The sequence below is a fragment of the Schistocerca piceifrons genome, chromosome 2, assembly GCF_021461385.2.
Source record: "Schistocerca piceifrons isolate TAMUIC-IGC-003096 chromosome 2, iqSchPice1.1, whole genome shotgun sequence".
NCBI classification, from domain to species: Eukaryota; Metazoa; Arthropoda; class Insecta; order Orthoptera; family Acrididae; genus Schistocerca; species Schistocerca piceifrons.
The window spans coordinates 1,113,883,081-1,113,901,849 of NC_060139.1; the positions used below are offsets into that span (position 1 = coordinate 1,113,883,081).

An 18,769-nucleotide genomic window follows, 5' to 3' on the forward strand; every position below is an offset into this window, starting at 1 on the left:
CTGATGAAAACAAACAGGAAGAGACCTTAAGGAATTGGAATCACCACATTTACAGTATTCTGATGTAGTGATGAGTCACACAGAGTGCAGTTTCACAGTAGCTTGATCGATGCTTTTACTTGTGTATGTAGTATATGCAAGTGTGTACAGCATCTCTTCTGGTGTACCCACGATATGCTAATTTAGTGGCCGAGCAGTAAACCGGATCCCTACTCGGTTCCAGTGTGCTGTGCTAATTATTCTTCTTCACTTGACATTTATGCTTGGAGCTGCAAGAGAGGCCATTTTCCAGATAGTGCCACAAAAACAACAAATTCTCAGATATCAGTTTAACTTACACTCCTCAACATCATAGACAACATTTCACATTAATATGTTGCAGAACACTAGATTAGTGTTAAAATTGCCAGAGTAAACATTGTTCTCCATGTGACAGATTGTCACCCGACGTCCAAAATCGATAAATTTTATAACTCTGCACAGAGAAGCAGCTGGTTGCTCATTGTCATCTGTGGTGCTAATCAATGGGTCGAGCTCGTTGCTGGCACAGCGCCACCTCAGAGTAAGTGGCCCCTCATCCCAGCAGGTGGCAATGTTTTAACACCCGTATAGCTCCCCAGACTTACCGCGTCTGTGGATAACTCCGTCTCTGCACAGAACTTCACACATTTCCCACACAGTGGGCCCTCGTGTCTTTTACACACAATAAATCTTCAAACTTATTTCATTGGCTAAGTTAAATTTCGAGTGTGACATGCTATTTCGTAAAAATAGCAAACGGTAGACGTGGATGTTATTGTGACTCTTTCCTAAGGCAACATTTGTGTATTACACTTGTAGAAGTGCACTGCAACATAAAACAGTAGACCGTAAGTTCAAACAATGGAAACTCCAGGTTGGAATATCAGCAGTGTAGGAAAAGATAGAGTGCTAATTACCATAAAGATGGCACGTTAAAATGCAGACAGGCACAGTTAAGACACTTACACATAAGCTTTTGGCCACAACCTTCATCAGAAAAAGAAATAGAAATACACACCATTCATTCACACAAGCAAGCACACCTCACACACACATGACCGCTGACTCTGACAGCTCAGATCAGAATGCTAGTCTGTAAGTTTGCTACACAATAAAATAATTATTCTGAGCTACAAGAAAAATGGATTCAAAGAACTAAATTGCTTGAAGAGAAAAAAGGGAAGGTCCCTGAAGCAACATAGTTTCACGAGTGTGCATACCAGTGGTAAATTATGAGAGTCGCAACTCTCTGAAATGGATACAAAGGCCACCAGATTGCATTAGCTTTGTTTGTGTCTCGGATTGTTACCGTGAATGGTAGGAGCTATAAGTGATGTGAAGAGTGTAAGATGTTGAGTGATCCCTGTGAAGGGCACAGATGCCCTGTACTTCTGTGAGTCAGCATTATCAGCACGTAACAAAATTTGAAGGGGCCTAATTGTGTGTCTCCATTTGCCAGGCTGATTGAATTATGCAATATTCAGATTTGTGAGACATTCAGATGTGGTAGTGGCCCCATGTTGGACTGCTTGGGAACGTAAGGGCAGCGTGCTTGTCAGCAAGCTTCCGGTTGACCATGTCTGACGAGCTCATGGGAGAATTGCTGTAATGTACGCCGAGCACATTGTAACCCTTTCACACCTGCACCTGTCATGTGATCAGCAGTGAGTCACATTCTGCAAGACCCACGATGACAGTTGTCAGTGAGTATGACAACGACATAGGGAGAGGGCGTGTGGGGCAGCATTGGATATGACTTCAGGTCACTCTGACAGCACAGCAGTATGTCATGGACATCCTACATCCTCATTTGCTACCTCCATGTCCAACGGAGTTACAAGAGACAGAGCAGTGAAAACATATCCAGTTGTTGACTCACAAAACGGTTTTGAGGTGTGATGCATGTAGTCTTAAGTGAATCATTCATACAAAAAGAAAAGAAGAAGAAGCTAAAGTCAGAATGTGAAAAAATTGGAGAATGGAATAGATATTTGAAGACTTCACACTTGAAACTCCCAGTTTTCCTATTGTGAAAGTGCCTTTGTGACCATATGCATTTCACTGACGATAAACTTTTTTTCCCCCCCTGGGTCTTGGCTCCATATTTTTTCATCCAGTTGAGTCAGAATACTTGCATAGTATTTGTGAGGTATTGTTTCAGTCTTGCAAGCTAATCTAAAATACAAATCCCTTTTGCATCCTAGAAAACAATGACCACTCATTCTCTCCGATGAAGTCACCTTGGCTATTTTTGTGCAACTGCTGTTTCATTTCAGTCATCTCTCATCCACGGGAACAGATTGGTGCATAGAATCAGTTGTGTGTCAGATTGTCCCAAATTGTTTTTCACATTAGGTTGTAGTCAGGCTTCAACAGACATGCCACTCACTTTCTGGTACGGCCACGGCATCAACTGTTTTGCACATCTTTTTAATTACTGATCTTGCAATATCACACTGTGTTCTTTCTCAGCATTTTCATATTTGATTGTAATTCTAGGAAGTTGTTCATGAGTCATCTTACAGAGACATATGCCACATATGAATTCAGCCACCCATTCCTTAACTGTTGACTATGAAGGAACTCCCCCCATGAACCATGGACCTTACCGTTGGTGGGGAGGCTTGTGTGCCTCAGCGATACAGATGGCCGTACCTTAGGTGCAACCACAACAGAGGGGTATCTGTTGAGAGGCCAGACAAACATGTGGTTCCTGAAGAGGGGCAGCAGCCTTTTCAGTAGTTGCAGGGGCAAGCTTTCAGAGCCAGTAGCTCATTCTTCAGGCAGAAGGGTTGAAGTGGAAGGAAGAGGGGTGAAGGATAGGTCTAGGAAAAAGGGTAGATTTTGAGAAAGTTACCCAGAACTGCAGATCAGGGGAGACTTTCCAGATGGGATGAGAAGGAAAGACTGATTCCACATCTACATACATACTCCACTAGCCACCATATGGTGCATGGCAGAAGGTACCCTGTCTCACTACAATAGTCTGAATAAAATTACTTGATAGTTGACATCAATCACTTGCTGCAACAATGTTGCCACATTGGCTGCCAGCTACCATTTGGTTACAGGTGACAACAAACAAGCGGCTCACTTCACAAATTATGTTAAATGTTTAACACAGAGCAATTTTTCTAGTGGCTGGTGCAAGGTATGTCAGAAATGTTGGATACTCTGTCGACTATTGATTTAAAGTGACTAGTGACTGAACTGGGGAAGACGACCCCTTTTGTATCCCTGACTGTAAACTTGTGTCCTAACCCAGCCAAGAAAATTGTGGTCAACAGTCTGCAGGAGTACTAATATCATGATCACTTTGTTCATGGCAATTAAAGCTAACCCTTAAGGGTAAACTCAAGACAACAAAAACTCAATTTCAGGGCTGAAAGCAAACTGAAATTTCCCCATGTCATTTGTTACCTGTAACTATCCTTACACTAGTTGCACATGCTGCCATGTTAGAAACCAGTGAACTGTCCACGTGGGCACTTGGTCGTGGATTATAGATGACTGAGGCAGATTCCAAATGAAGAAATAATGACAGGAAGACAAATAAGACCAAATAGAACAGTCAAAACAATGATGAAAAATGATGCAGCAAATTATTAAAAATAAAAAATATATATATTTAAAGCAATTAATTGAATGAAAATAATAATCACACTGTTTTGGTTAGATTTAGAAATAAACATTCTGCTGCATTGATGAGATTCAAACCGACGACATGCTACACATTAGATTAATCTGCCAACCATTGTGCTATGCCACAGCACTGCATGAAGTATTTATATATGTAAATGTAGTGACCCAGTTGCAACTATGAATTGCAACCTTAAAAATTTCAGTTTCACGCAGTGTAGTGAAAAGCTTATCTAATGTAAGATGATCTCTGTGAATATGATAACTACACTCCTGGAAATTCAAATAAGAACACCGTGAATTCATTGTCCCAGGAAGGGGAAACTTTATTGACACATTTCTGGGGTCAGATACATCACATGATCACACTGACAGAACCACAGGCACATAGACACAGGCAACAGAGCATGCACAATGTCGGCACTAGTACAGTGTATATCCACCTTTCGCAGCAATGCAGGCTGCTATTCTCCCATGGAGACGATCGTAGAGATGCTGGATGTAGTCCTGTGGAACGGCTTGCCATGCCATTTCCACCTGGCGCCTCAGTTGGACCAGCGTTCGTGCTGGACGTGCAGACCGTGTGAGACGACGCTTCATCCAGTCCCAAACATGCTCAATGGGGGACAGATCCGGAGATCCTGCTGGCCAGAATAGTTGACTTACACCTTCTAGAGCACGTTGGGTGGCACGGGATACATGCGGGCGTGCATTGTCCTGTTGGAACAGCAAGTTCCCTTGCCGGTCTAGGAATGGTAGAACGATGGGTTCGATGACGGTTTGGATGTACCGTGCACTATTCAGTGTCCCCTCGACGATCACCAGTGGTGTACGGCCAGTGTAAGAGATCGCTCCCCACACCATGATGCCGGGTGTTGGCCCTGTGTGCCTAGGTCGTATGCAGTCCTGATTGTGGCGCTCACCTGCACGGCGCCGAACACGCATACGACCATCATTGGCACCAAGGCAGAAGCGACTCTCATCGCTGAAGACGACACGTCTCCATTCGTCCCTCCATTTCGCCTGTCGCGACACCACTGGAGGCGGGCTGCACGATGTTGGGGCGTGAGCGGAAGACGGCCTAACGGTGTGCGGGACCGTAGCCCAGCTTCATGGAGACGGTTGCGAATGGTCCTCGCCGATACCCCAGGAGCAACAGTGTCCCTAATTTGCTGGGAAGTGGCGGTGCGGTCCCCTACGGCACTGCGTAGGATCCTACGGTCTTGGCGTGCATCCGTGCGTCGCTGCCGTCCGGTCCCAGGTCGACGGGCACGTGCACCTTCCGCCGACCACTGGCGACAACATCGATGTACTGTGGAGACCTCACGCCCCACGTATTGAGCAATTCGGCGGTACGTCCACCCGGCCTCCCGCATGCCCACTATACGCCCTCGCTCAAAGTCCGTCAACTGCACATACGGTTCACGTCCACGCTGTCGCGGCATGCTACCAGTGTTAAAGACTGCGATGGAGCTCCGTATGCCACGGCAAACTGGCTGACACTGACGGCGGCGGTGCACAAATGCTGCGCAGCTAGCGACATTCGACGGCCAACACCGCGGTTCCTGGTGTGTCCGCTGTGCCGTGCGTGTGATCATTGCTTGTACAGCCCTCTCGCAGTGTCCGGAGCAAGTATGGTGGGTCTGACACACCGGCGTCAATGTGTTCTTTTTTCCATTTCCAGGAGTGTATACGTATGATACTGAATTACACCTTGTGCTGAGTTATTCGGTAGTGTTTGGTTAGTGCTATGAATGAAATGTGTGTCTTTCATTAGCATTGTTATTGTGTGTTGTTTTTGGTGTAGTTATCGCGTGTCATGAAATACATAATAAAAGTGTCGGGCTCATAATTCGGGATACAAATACATCAAGAAAGAATGCTGAACCAGGAATTGGAAGTGACTGGCCAATTTTGGTGCAGTTTGGCAACAGCAGACAGTTCAAGTGTGACGCTGACTACTCTTATTGGCGTTTGAAGTGCCAACTATCAAGTAATTTTAATTCGACTGTAGTCAGTTCCTTTCCCGTTCCATCTGCCAATCGAGTGAGGAAAAAGTGAATGTCTATATGCCTCTCTATGAGTCCTAATTTGTTGTCTCTTATCTTCGTGGTCCTTATGCATAATGTATGTTGGTGCAAGCAGAATTGTTCTGCAGTCAGCACAGTGTTCCTCAAAATCCCTCCAGGGATTCCCATTTGAGTTCCCGAAACATCTCCATAATACTTGTATGTTGTTGTTTCAACCTACTGTTAACAAATCTAGTATCCTGCCTCTGAATTACCTCAATGTCTGCTTTAATTCGACCCCTTGTGGATCCCAGACACTCAAACTGTACTCAAGAAGAGATCACACTAGCATCCTATATGTGATGTCCATCACAGCTGAGCCACACTGTAGTAAAATCCACCCAACAAACGAAAGATGATTATTCACCTTCCCTACCATGACCCTCACAAGTTTGTTCCATTTCATATCACATTGCAATGTTATGTCCAGATATTGAAACAATGTGACTTCTTCATTCATGACGCTACTAATGCTGGATTCTGGCATTATGAATTTGTTTTTCCATCTCATCTGCAGTAACTTATATTTTTCTACATTTAGGGTTAGCTGTCATTTATCACACCAACTGGGAACTTTGTCCAAGTCATCTTTTATCCTCCTAAATCACTCAATGATGACACCTTCCATACACCACAACATCATCAGCAAACAACCACAGATTACTGTCCACTTTGTCCATCAGATCAGTTATGCACATAGAAAATATGAGTAATAGCGCTCCTATCACACATCCCTGGAACGATCCTAATGATACCCTAGTCACTGATGGACACTCACCGTCGGGATAATGTAGTGGGTTCTATTACTTCAGAAGTCTTTGAGCCACTCACATGTCTGGGAACTTATTCCATTTGCTTGTACCTTTGTTAAAAGTCTGCAGTGAGGCACTATGTCAAATGCTTCTCGGAAATCAAGAAATATGGAATCTGGGTTTGTGAATTTTGTGATGGCAAAGTTAGAGGAGCAATGCATCTGCATTAAATTTTGCGTGAAACTCAAGAAAACCTTTACAGAGACACACCAAATGATGCAGGGAGCCTATAGCGATGAGTGCTTAAGCCATACTCGGTGTTACATATTATTCACACGTTTTAAAAATGGCTTTACAAAAGTCAAAAATGATCCTTGTTCAGGACGCTCTTAATGTCCCCTGATGATGCTTGTGTCAGGAACGTCAACAAAATTGTGTGTGCCGGTCGAAGATTCACTGTCTGAGAGATTGTAGAAGAATGTAACATTTCAATTGGATCATGTTATGAAATGACACAGCATCTTGGATTGCATTGTGTTGCCGCCAAGTTCATTCCACGGCTCATGAGTCAAGACCAAAAAAACTTTTTGGATCTTACAAATGAGAATGAGATGTTCCTTGCGAGAATAGTATGACCCCTGCAGACTTCTTTTTATTTCCAAAGTTGAAAAGGATGAAGTTTCCAATGGTAGATGAGATAGAAGAAAATTCGCAGATGGCACTTTATGCGACCCAGCAAGAGGTGTGTCAAGACTGCTCCTGGAAGTGGAAATGATATTGGGAGCAGTGTATCAATTGTGGAGGAGAGTATTTCAAAGGAGACAATCCATAGTAACTAAAAGATAAGCATAGAAAATTTTGTGGACAAAGTTCTGGAATTTTTTGAACAGACGTCGTATGACAAAAGGGCATGCTGAGTTGCCCATGAGCGATGCTTTGTACTGATTTGTGGACATAAACTTATTGGTCTCTATGAAACTGATTAGATTCAAACCCAGAATATGTTCAAGAATTCTGCAGCAAACTGATGTTACAGGTATTGGTCTGTAATTTCGCGGGTCTGTTCTTTCGCCCTTCGTATATACAGGAGACGCCTCTGTATTTTTTCCCCAGTTGCTTAGGTCTTTCTGCTGGGTGAGAGATTCACAATAAATACAAGCTAAGTAAGGGTCCAGTGCCATATAGCACTCTTTGTAAAACCAAATTGAGATTCCATCTGCAACTGGCGACTTATTTGTTTTTAATTATTTCAGGTGTCAGAGATGCTTACGAGGGTGGTTTGAAAAGTTCTTGAAACAGAATAGAAAAAAAGTACTTAGTCACTGAAACTTTTTTGTTTTTCTATGTACCCTGCTTGTAGATTAATTCACTTGGTCCAACAGTGTTCCAATACCTTGATCCCATCTCGACAATGATTTTCCTCCAGGCCTGCAAAATAGTTGTCAACTCAGGCTATCAATTCTTCATTTAAGTGAATCTTCATCCACAAAGAAAAATTTTCAGTTTAGGGAAGAGGCACGTGTGGCAACAATTCATACCTTAGTTTGTGTAATTTTACCATGGCGATGGCACATGCATGCAAGCGTGCATTGGCTTGATGCTAGATGACTTTCTTCCTTATTAAACCTGGCCTTTTTTGCATATCTTTTGTTGCATTTTGTCCAGAAGGTTAGCATAGTACTCTCCAGTAATTGTTTGCCCAGTGGGGAGATAATGTACAAACAGAATCCCCTTCTCATCCCAGAACACTGATGCCATGATCTTCCCCGCTGAAGGAATTTGGTGGTGCATCCCAGAACACTGACGCCATGTCCTTCCCCGCTGAAGGAGTTTAGCGGAGGAGATTCAGCATGTTTCCACTGCTTTGATTGTTGCTTTGTCTCTGGGGTATAGTAGTAAACCAAAGTTTCCTCGTGGTCACAAACTAGCACAAAAGATCTTGTTTGTTTCTCCTAAAACAGGCCAAACATTGTTGTGATATGTCCATTCTTATGCGTTTTTGACCCAGCGTAAAGAGTCGCGGCACCCGTCTTGTGAATACCTTTCAGATGACATCTGGCAAGCGTGAGCAATTTAATGCACTCTAAATTGGTGATCCTCCTTGATCATTATGCACACTTTTGCAATGATTTCTAGAGTAGTGACACATCTTGGCTGACCTATTCATGGATGATCATCATCTAAGCTCTCCTGACCAAATTTAAATTCATTTATCCACTTGGCAACAGTTGAAGACAAAGGAGCAGAGTCCCCTGGTGTATTCTGGAAATCGGCATGAATGTCCTTCGCTTTCATACCTTTCTTTATGAAGTACTTAATCACTGCTTGAATCTCGACCCGACCCCCCCCCCCCCCCCCCCCCCACCTGTCACGTACCGTACCGTCTTTGCAGATCACTACACAGGAACAACAACAGAGCCGTGTCACTGCCACAGCTCTCTTCCAAGAGCACTGACATGGCACGTGTTTACAGGTAACAGTCCAACGAATATCATGTGAACAACTTGTGCTAGCGCTGGCCTCTTGTGGTGATTGTTGTTAGGTGTCTTTGTGCTGTTGTTAAATGACGGTATGTTTATATGATTCTCTTGCATGAATGATTTCTTAAATGCAAAATTTAAAACATTTATCTCCTACTGCCACACCAGACTGGTCAAGTGACTTGATGGAAACCTTTGACTCACTTAGTGATTTTACATAGGACAATAATTTCCCCTGCTTCTCAGCCAGATCTTTTGCTGAGGTATGACAGTGGTAGTAACCTTTCCTTGTTGCCATTTGGCATTCTCTTTTGAACCAAGAGTGCAGCAACTTTTCCTTCCTCAGTATTTTCCGAATTTCATTGTTAAACCACAGTGGCTCTTTTGCATCCTTAATTCGTTTACTAGGTACAGACTTGTTGAGAGTGCAATTCACGATCTGTTTAAGCTTTGACCATAATCTCTCTACGTCCATCTTAATGGAAGTAAGTGATGTCAGTTCTGTCTAAGTGAGATGCTAACATCTGCTTATCTGCTCTTTCTGGCATGAACATTTTCCTAGCATTCTTGACTGATTTATTAATTTTTGTAACCTTAGTTGTTATGATGTTATCATGATTATTAATCCCCATCTCTATGCTGAAGTCATTGATGATATCTGGCCTGTTTGTAACTACAAGGTCTAAGATATTTCCATTGCATGTGGCGTGCCAAACTAGGTGCTCAAGACAATTTTCGAAAACCACATTCAAAAGTGCTTCACAAGATTGACTGCACCCCCTGCAATGAAGCCATAGGCTACCATCTATACTCAGTAGGCTAAATTCACCTCCAACTAGTATTGCATGATCTAGGTATTTACGTGCTACTGTCTGTAGACTTTCTTTGAATGGCTCCAAAACTGTCATAGCAGAACCGGGTGGCTGATTAAAACATCCATAAATTAACGTGATTTCACGTAGACTTGTTATATTTCACTGTCACAATCAGCTTTGACCTCAATAGAGACAATGGACACTCCCTCTCCTACAGTGTCTGACCTGCCTTTCCGATATATATTCCATTAATCACTAAATATGTCAGAGCTTTCTACTCTGGGTTTCAGCCAGCTCTCAGTCGCTGAGAATAATTTGAGTGCGAGACTTTCCTGGATGGCAGTAAATTCGGAAACTGTGTTACAAGTACTTTGACAACTGATAAAATTTTGACAATCTACACTGGAGTGAATTCAAAAGATAAACCTCAACCAACATTGAATGTATCTTGGTGATAAAGAGCCCAAATAAATAAATTGATGATTTTATTCCATTTCATCTGATTGAATGAAACACACACAGCATAACTACTCAGAAAACAACTATAGTGCTGATTACATTTACTATCATACATGTAGCACTCTGAGAACATTTCACCTTGTCATAGTAGTCCTGTGTTTTGGAACTAGGCAGTGCTTCATTTCACAAAGCGAAAGGAATGGCTTCTGTAAAAAAAAAAAAAAAAAAAGAAGAGGAAATAGTGGTTGCTGGTGTTTTTAACACTATCATTCAATTTAGTTCCTATTGTGAACTTTGCAGCTAGGATATGTAAATGCTCTGAGACTGCTATTGACAATATCTTTATGAACAAATCTAGGGGAAAAAAGTCATATCACAAAACCAATAGTAAATGGACTATCTGATCACGACATGCAGCATCTTGTGTTAAATGTTGAAACTTGTCAGGATAAAAAAATATTAAATCTGAGTACAGGAGGATAATAAATAAGCCAGAAATTGAGGAATTCAGGAAATTCCTCAAAGACATGAACTGGAGAGATGTTTACCTGACTCAAATGAAAATACAAAGCATTTATTAATAAAGTTACCTCCTCTTTTGAAAATTGTTTTCCCCTAAAGGTAACTCAAACAGAAGTCAAAAGATAAACCATGGATTAGACAAGGAATAAAGATATCATGTGGGGCAAAAAGGAGACTGTATCTACCATCTAGGAACATTTCTGATATTAGCATTGTAATGCATTACAAAGAATACTGCAAAATGTTGAATCAAGTAATCCAGAAATCGAAGTAGCTTCATTAAGAGAAAAAGATAATTGTATCGGGTAACAAAATAAGAACTGTATGGGATATAGTGAAGACAGAGAGAAGTGGGGCCAAAAAGGAAGTGGAACAGATAGCTCTAAAAGTAAATGAGACTTTGGTAACAAGTGCATGTAGTGTTGTAAATCTCTTAAGCAAGACTTAATTTTTGTTACTGACGGCTCGGGGTTATCAGGTTCGGTGAATGGTGCAATGGAGTATCTGGGACCAGTCTTTGAAGAACATCATGTAGAACCTATTCGAGGAACTTTGAATTCCAACCATTGCTTCTCAGTATACTTACTCCTTAATGAAATTTGTTGCAAGTTATATATCTATATTTCCAACAAATAGCTCAATACATATTATCAATACTAGGAATAAGAACAATCTACATAAAGACCTAAAATCACTTATGTTGGTCCAAAAGGGGGTCCAATATTCAGGAACACACATTTTCAATAAATTACCAGCAACCATTAAAAACTTGGTTTCAGATAAAGCACAGTTTAAACAGAGTTTGAATGACTTTTTGATAGGCAATGCCTTCTACTCTATAGATGACTAACCGAACAGAGACTGTTAGGCCAGCTTAAGTAAAAATATGTTAGATTTAAGTTTTGACAGCACTTGGTTGCAACAGACAATATTAGGTATTTTGTGTATGATAAATTTATTAATAGTGCATAACAATGTTTCATTCTGACAGCGTATTAATTCTGTAAATATTAGCTTTTCCAGTTTACTGTATTGTATTCACCTATTTTGACAATCTCGTGACAAATGATCAGGGTAGTATTCATTATATTAAAATGTTTTGTGTTATACATTCTGACATGTTCCACACCCTCGAGAATCATCTCATTTTTTCAGTGTATGTAACGAAAACTGAATCAAATCAAATCCAATAACCATCTCTCGTCATGTAATAACTTCACTTCTTCTTCTTCCCTTGTCGTCTCCTGTTTTTCCAGTACTCATCCAGCTCCTCCTCATAAATTCTATTCGTGTTGTTCTCAATCCCCTATTTCTTCTGCATCGAAAGCCTTTTATTTTTATTTATTTATTTTTTTTATTGAGGTGAGTCTTTACGGACTGCGTGGTAACAACCGACTTCACTCTAGTGCCAGGTCTTGTTCTTGCTCCAGCTTTGACTTCCTGCCAGTATCTTCTGAGCCCCTCCAAGAAGTGCCTTTTTATGCCCTTCAGATAATGGTCCTCACTGTCTTTCGGATGTTGATGCCATGTTAAAACCTTGGTAGTTGGTCACCAATCTTCTAAATTTGTTCCTTTCAGGAATTTCTCTCTGAGATACCAATCTGCTTAAGATCTTTTTCACATTCTTTGAACCATCTCGGCCTCGTTTTCTTACATAGGATGAAACTCCGTATTCTTTTTGTTAGTCGATCACTGTCCATTTTCATGAGATGACCATAAAATAACAATCATTTCTTCGTAATGGATGCTGTGATAGGTTCTGTCTTGCTGCACGAGTCCTCATTTGCTCTCATTCGCCATTGTCCATCGACCCATCTATTACCTTAGGATTTTCCTTAATATCCTACACTCACGCTTTTCCAGCCGCTCAGCTTGACCTTGTCTATTCGTGGTCAAAGTTTTGGATGCTTATAAGCCCTCAGGTTTTACAACTGTATTATAATGTTGGAACTTGGCCCATATACTCATAGACTTTTTGTTATAAGTATTCTTTGTCAGTTGGTATGCTTGGTCTAACTTCCTCATCCCGACAGTTGCTTCTTCTTTTAATCCATTCTCCTGGTGGATGACTTCACCGAGATACCTGAAATTCTTAACTCATCCGATTTTTTCCCAGGTTGGTTATCATCCATTCAGGTCCGTCACAGATGTTTGTCATATATTTTGTCTTTTGAATAGAGATCTGGAGTCTAACTTTTTTCAGCAATTTCTGACAGCCTATTTATCTTGTTGACTGCTGACTCTATGTTGTTAGCAAAAATGGCCAGGTCAGCCACAAAATCTAAGCAGTCAATGCACACCCCTTTGTTCTTAGGACCAAGTCTGAACCACTCTTCATTTGTTTCTTCTTGGGCTAATAACTTTCTCCACTCTCGAATGACCTTTTGCAAGACACAATTGAAAAGTAGAGGGATAGTCCATCTCCTCGTCTTATGTCTGTTCTGATTGTAAAGGGTTCAGATACCTCACCCATAAATTTAATTTTTGACACTGTGTTAGCAAGAGTTTGTTTGATCAGCTTTCTTGATGTATTATCCACCCCAAACTTTTCCAAAATATTCATTAATGCCTGTCAGTCGATGGAGTCATATACTTTCTGAAAATCAACAAACAAGACCACATAGTTATTTCTTCCAATTTTTTTTGTACCTGATGATGTTCTTCAGGTTAAAGATCTGTTCTGCGCAAGAATCACCCTTTCGGAAACAAGCTTGATAGTCCCCAGTCAGTTGGTTACAATAATCTTCTATTCTATTCTGTATCACTTTGGAGAGAATCTTATATGGAACAGATACTAATGAGGTACCCCTATAGTTATTGACATTCTATTTATCACCTTTTTTGTGTAGACGATGGATTAAAGCTGACTGCCATTCAGTTGGTATCATCCTAGCTCTCCAGATCTCCTCAAAAAGTTGGACTAGTATATCTAGAGTTTCATTATTTGCCAGCTTCAGTAGTTCCACCACTATTGAATCCTCTCCAGCTGCCTTATTATTCTTAAAGTTGTTGATGATGTCTTTGGTCTCCTCTTTACTAGATGGAGATGAGGGGTAGTTTGTGGATTGGGGCACATACAGGGAATCTTTCTTTCGGTTCATCACAATTAAGTAGGTTTTCAAAGTAACGAGACATTATCTTGCAGTTTTCTTTGTTGGTCAGGCCAAGTGTGGTGTGCGTACTGTAAGACCTTCAGTACACACAGCATCAGATTATTTGACTTGTTGCTCTAACGAAGTAAGCGAGTGTCAGCAATATGTCTCGTGGTCTTATCATGGCGTGTTTATCTTCTGCCATTAGGTCAGACGATAGAAATGCCACTTGCACGCTTAGAGTAGCAGATTGACGGTGACCAACTTTAAACAGAACTTGATTAATTTTCACATACATTTATTAAAATAATAACAAATATAAAAATTACTTAACTTGGTTCTGGATGCTATTTACAATTGACAATCTGAAGTTCCTTTGGTATTGGTATGTTCATCTTATTCTCACATATATCTCGGATACTTGACAAAAGTGTCTATACATTTATCTTCATGGCTATGTACAGGAAAATGGTAATCTTATTAGGCGCAGACTGAATCTTGACTATGGACTGGTACAGACAATTGTAGAACTCATACAGACTGGTACAGACTAATGCAGACTGGTACAGACTAATGCAGACTGGTACAGACTGGTGCAGACAAATGCAGACTGGCTGATCGAAGGTCTTAACACTTGTTATAATACCTCGCACGTTCATGTATCACTGCGCGAGTGTGATGCGCGAGGAGAAAGTGTTCTATGTTAGCAGCAATCTCATTGGCTGCGTTACATATTAATACGCGGATCGGCGGAAGCAGAATTTGGTCCGTCTCTATGGCAGCGCCATCTCGTAGTGCGGAGATGGACGAGCGCTGCGCCTGCGCTGTTGTGTTTAGCGGGGCGCACTCTAGTGGGAAATTTGTGTACGCGCTGAATACGCGGAACTATGTACACAACACTGAGCTTTCCATTTTCGTCTCTAAAACAAAAACTAGGGGCTTGGTATCCTTTCAAATTCAATTTGGACGTCTGATAGAACTCTCTGACATTGTTTATCTGGAAACACTGATCGATCTGTTCTAACTGCTGTTTCTCTGCAATTGCTTAGCCCTTCGTAGAGTTCTGGCTGCATATTTTCGAACTTCATGGAATACATCAAAATCATCAGGTCTCCTGGTAGAGTTCCACTTTTTCCATGCACTTGCTGTTTGGGCCACCACCTCACCACAAACCTCATTCCACCATGTATGATTCCTCTTTTTAGCTGTCAGGATTGTAGTATTAGCTGCTTGTTGGAACATGGAGGCAATGTCTGCCCATTTATGGGATTCAACTGTCAGTTACTGGTGGCATTGTTCCAATATGTTTTGATTGATTTTGAGCTTCGCAATATCATATTTATGAATTTTATTTCCGGTTTTCACGGTCTTATTGAGAGGGATGAAATTAATTTTGATGTTGGAGAGGTGATGATCCTTTTAAATTCAGTATTTTATCTGTAAAAAGGTTTCTTTCTATTATTTCTGATTGTTTGATGTTGTTTCTTTCTTATTTCTGTAATCCATGCTATCATTGAGTCCTTCTTCCAGAACTACTCATTCAGTAGAGGTCTCTCAAAAAAGATTAATCTTCTTTTAGCCATTACTTCTGATATTTTCTCAAAATTTTTGTAGATCTCCTCATTACTTCTCATTTTCCAGCCATCTGTAGCTTGTATTGCAACCATTATGTTCTAATAATGCTCCTTTGAGGAACCTCTGTTCTGTCCAGCTTATAGTTCATCATTAGGCATCCTCATCCATATAAACATCCTGGTCTTACCACTGTGGGATAGTGTTTTAGTTTTGTTTTTTTAGTTGTACATCTCTTGTTGTAAATATCCTTTGTCAAACGATTTGCTCTCTCCAGTTTGCTGACTCTTGCATCTACTGTTAATTCTTCTAGTCCATTTTGTTGTACAGTTTGTCCAATATATTTAAATTTACTTACTAATGCTATTTTACATTTTTGTTTTTCTAAGAATGTTGATGCATTGTTTGAAATTGTCATCAATGTTGGTTTTTCGGCTGAAATTTTGGGACCAGCTCTCTTTGCTACTTCTTCCAAAAGATTTCTTTCAATAACTGTCTGTCAGATTTTTTGAAAGTATATCAGAATCATCTGCAGAAGCCAGGCAGTTTACCTTAATTCCATTTGTTTTTCGTCCTAAAATTATTGGTTCAATTTTGTGATTTTTTTTTTCTCCAAATTCCAGATACTTTCTATTCTTTCTAGAATGCAGTGTTACAGTAAAGGTGATAAGCTGTTCCCTTGTCTAACACCAGTTTTTATTTCAAATGGTTGAGATACTTCTCTCATAAATTTAGCTTCAGTCATCCTATTTGCTAGTGTTTTGAGGATTATGTTTGCTTTAACACAAAATTCTTTGATGATTTTACTTATAATTTCTTTGCCTATCAAATCAAATGGTTTCTTGAAACCAATACGTGATACTATTATAGGTTTGGTGATTAACAGTATGTGGAGGATTATCGATTTTCTAATAAACATCTGTTCTGTGCAGGGTATTCTCTTTCTAGAGCTCCTTGAGATTCTCCCAGTTATTTGTCTAAAGTTTCTACAACTCTGTCCAGAGAATTTTTGATAATATTTTGTATACCACTGGCAGAAGTGAGGCATCTCTGCAATTGTTGACATTTTGTGTGTCCCCTTTTTTCATAGCTGTGGATTAATGCTTTCCATAATCTCTTCAGCTTTCCAAATGTTCTCAAACAGCAGTTGTAGATCATTTGTGTGTTCTGACTATGTCAATAATTTTGCTGCAGTAGAGTCTTCATTTGTTGCTTTGAAGTTTTGGAATGATTTGATGGCTTCATGAATTTATTGCTCTGTTAGTGGAAAATCTTCCTCCAGATGTTGTGGGACTGCTATTATATATTGCTACAATGTGCTGTTATTATTATTGTTGTTGTTGTTGTTGTTGTTGTTGCCTGTTCTTCAGCACTTTCTTTCTGTTACCTTTATCTATTTGCCGCCATTTTAGCCCATTTACCGGTATTTTCAGCTTGTTCTTCACTTATTTGACCTTTTGGTGGCTCGTCTTGAAGAGATCTTATTTCTCAGCATTTAAAATTACATCATCTGCTGCTCTTTCGCAAATGAATTTCATCATGTCCAGTCTAGTTTTTTCATTCATTTAACCATACATCTTCCTTGACTCAAGATCCTGAATTTTTGTCCTTAATTCTTGAACAGTCTCATTTCTCTTTTTACGTTTTCCAGATGAATAAACTTTTGGTCCTCAAAGCTAAGATTAGTATCAGTTTTTTTATTTGTTTCTGCCTATGGCTGCTATATCTCTTTAGTTAGAATATTTTCTCTCTGTGTATTTGATTATAGTCTAAGTCTGAATATTTTTATAAGTACATTTATTGCTGTAGCAATGAGTAAAATAAATTGTATTGCACTGCCTGTAGCATGTAGCACCATTTTGACCGTTAGTCCTCTTGCTGTACAAAAAGTAGCTTTGATGATTACTTAATGCAAGTACTTTGTAAGAGCTGTGGAATGGTTAGTATCTGTTTATATTTTTCTGATTAATTCAAGCTCGTCAATGCACATCCTGTGTTAAGGAAATATTTGCACTGAATTTACTGTGTGTTAAATATAAGCAGTGGATCTATTGGGGTAGTCTTTTTGGTAGAAATATGTCAAGGTGAACAAAACAGGAGATGGTGAAGGAAGAGAGGGAAAAGATCAACATTTGCTTCTCATCAGCAATATAACTGGGTTGCAACATTCAGTGAAAATTATCTGTGACAGGAAGTTGTCAGAAATACATTTTTTGAAGAAACTTTATGTTTGTATAAGCATTTATTAAATTTAAAAAGTTGGATTTCATCTGTTAATACAAAAGATAATGTCTTGCATTGCAGGCATGATGAACCTGTCAAAGATGAAGAATCGGCCAATGATTCTTATTGGAGGATAACAGTATGTATAACTTAAACTTGAGATTCTTGAAAATAAAGCTAGTCAGTATTTCTTAACAGTACTGATTTAAATACATGTAAAAGATCGCTGTTACCTAAATGAAAGTTGACGAGCAAAGTCTTAGTGGACATTTGTATAAAATTGTCATAGGTGTTATTTACAAGAAGAGTAAATAGTTTCAATAGGAATGTGGTGAGACATTTAACAAATGTCATGACCACACATTAATAGGACCTTATAACACTACCATTATGATATTAGTATGCTTTTACGTAAATAACAGAAACCCTGTCTCTATGTTGCCACGTATAACCCTCTTACTAAAATTTAGTTTAGTTTCCAAATAAAATGCACTATGGAAGGATAGTCCTGTTTATAGGAAAAGATAATCAATAGAGTTATCCTTCTTACTGGATTTACCGTGTGTTGCATCTAATGGATAAGTAAATTGGACTATTCACTTCTTTTCCTAAGATCTTACCCAGTGGCTAGATAGAAACACAGTATGAATAATAATATACTGAAGCTAGGACAACTCATTTCCAAGTTCATTTAGTGGTTTAAAACATGTACTTAATGGTCACCAACCTATCCTGGCAATGAAATAGTGAAGTATTGGAGAAGCAGAAATGTGAATTTTGCCTACTTTCTTGCTACTGTTTAGTTTGGCTCTTCAAATAAATTACCCCACTTAAACAATTTTGGGCTACATCTTTATATATTATGTTTTTAAAAAAGAAAAAGCCCAGTAGATAACTTCAAGGAAGGTAAAAAAAATTAGCCGGGGTGGGGGGGACAACTTTTAGAAAAGCACTTTCCATAATCAAGAAACTTAAATACTTAGACACTAAAGCACACACTTTTTAACTGAACATTTCACTTAAAGAAAACCTCTTTCTTGGTGGAACTTACTTTCAAAAGCTATTATTCTTTGAATTAATTCTGTATAGCCATCTAACAGGTTCTAGTAACTTGGCTTCACTCTG

At 39.8% G+C, this 18,769-nt stretch overlaps 1 pseudogene; it reads left to right on the forward strand.

Annotated features, from left to right (window-relative positions):
• The window catches only part of LOC124776171, a 64,479-nt pseudogene extending 46,698 nt beyond the window's left edge, over positions 1-17,781 (forward strand).
• Positions 17,782-18,769: the final 988 nt, after the last annotated feature.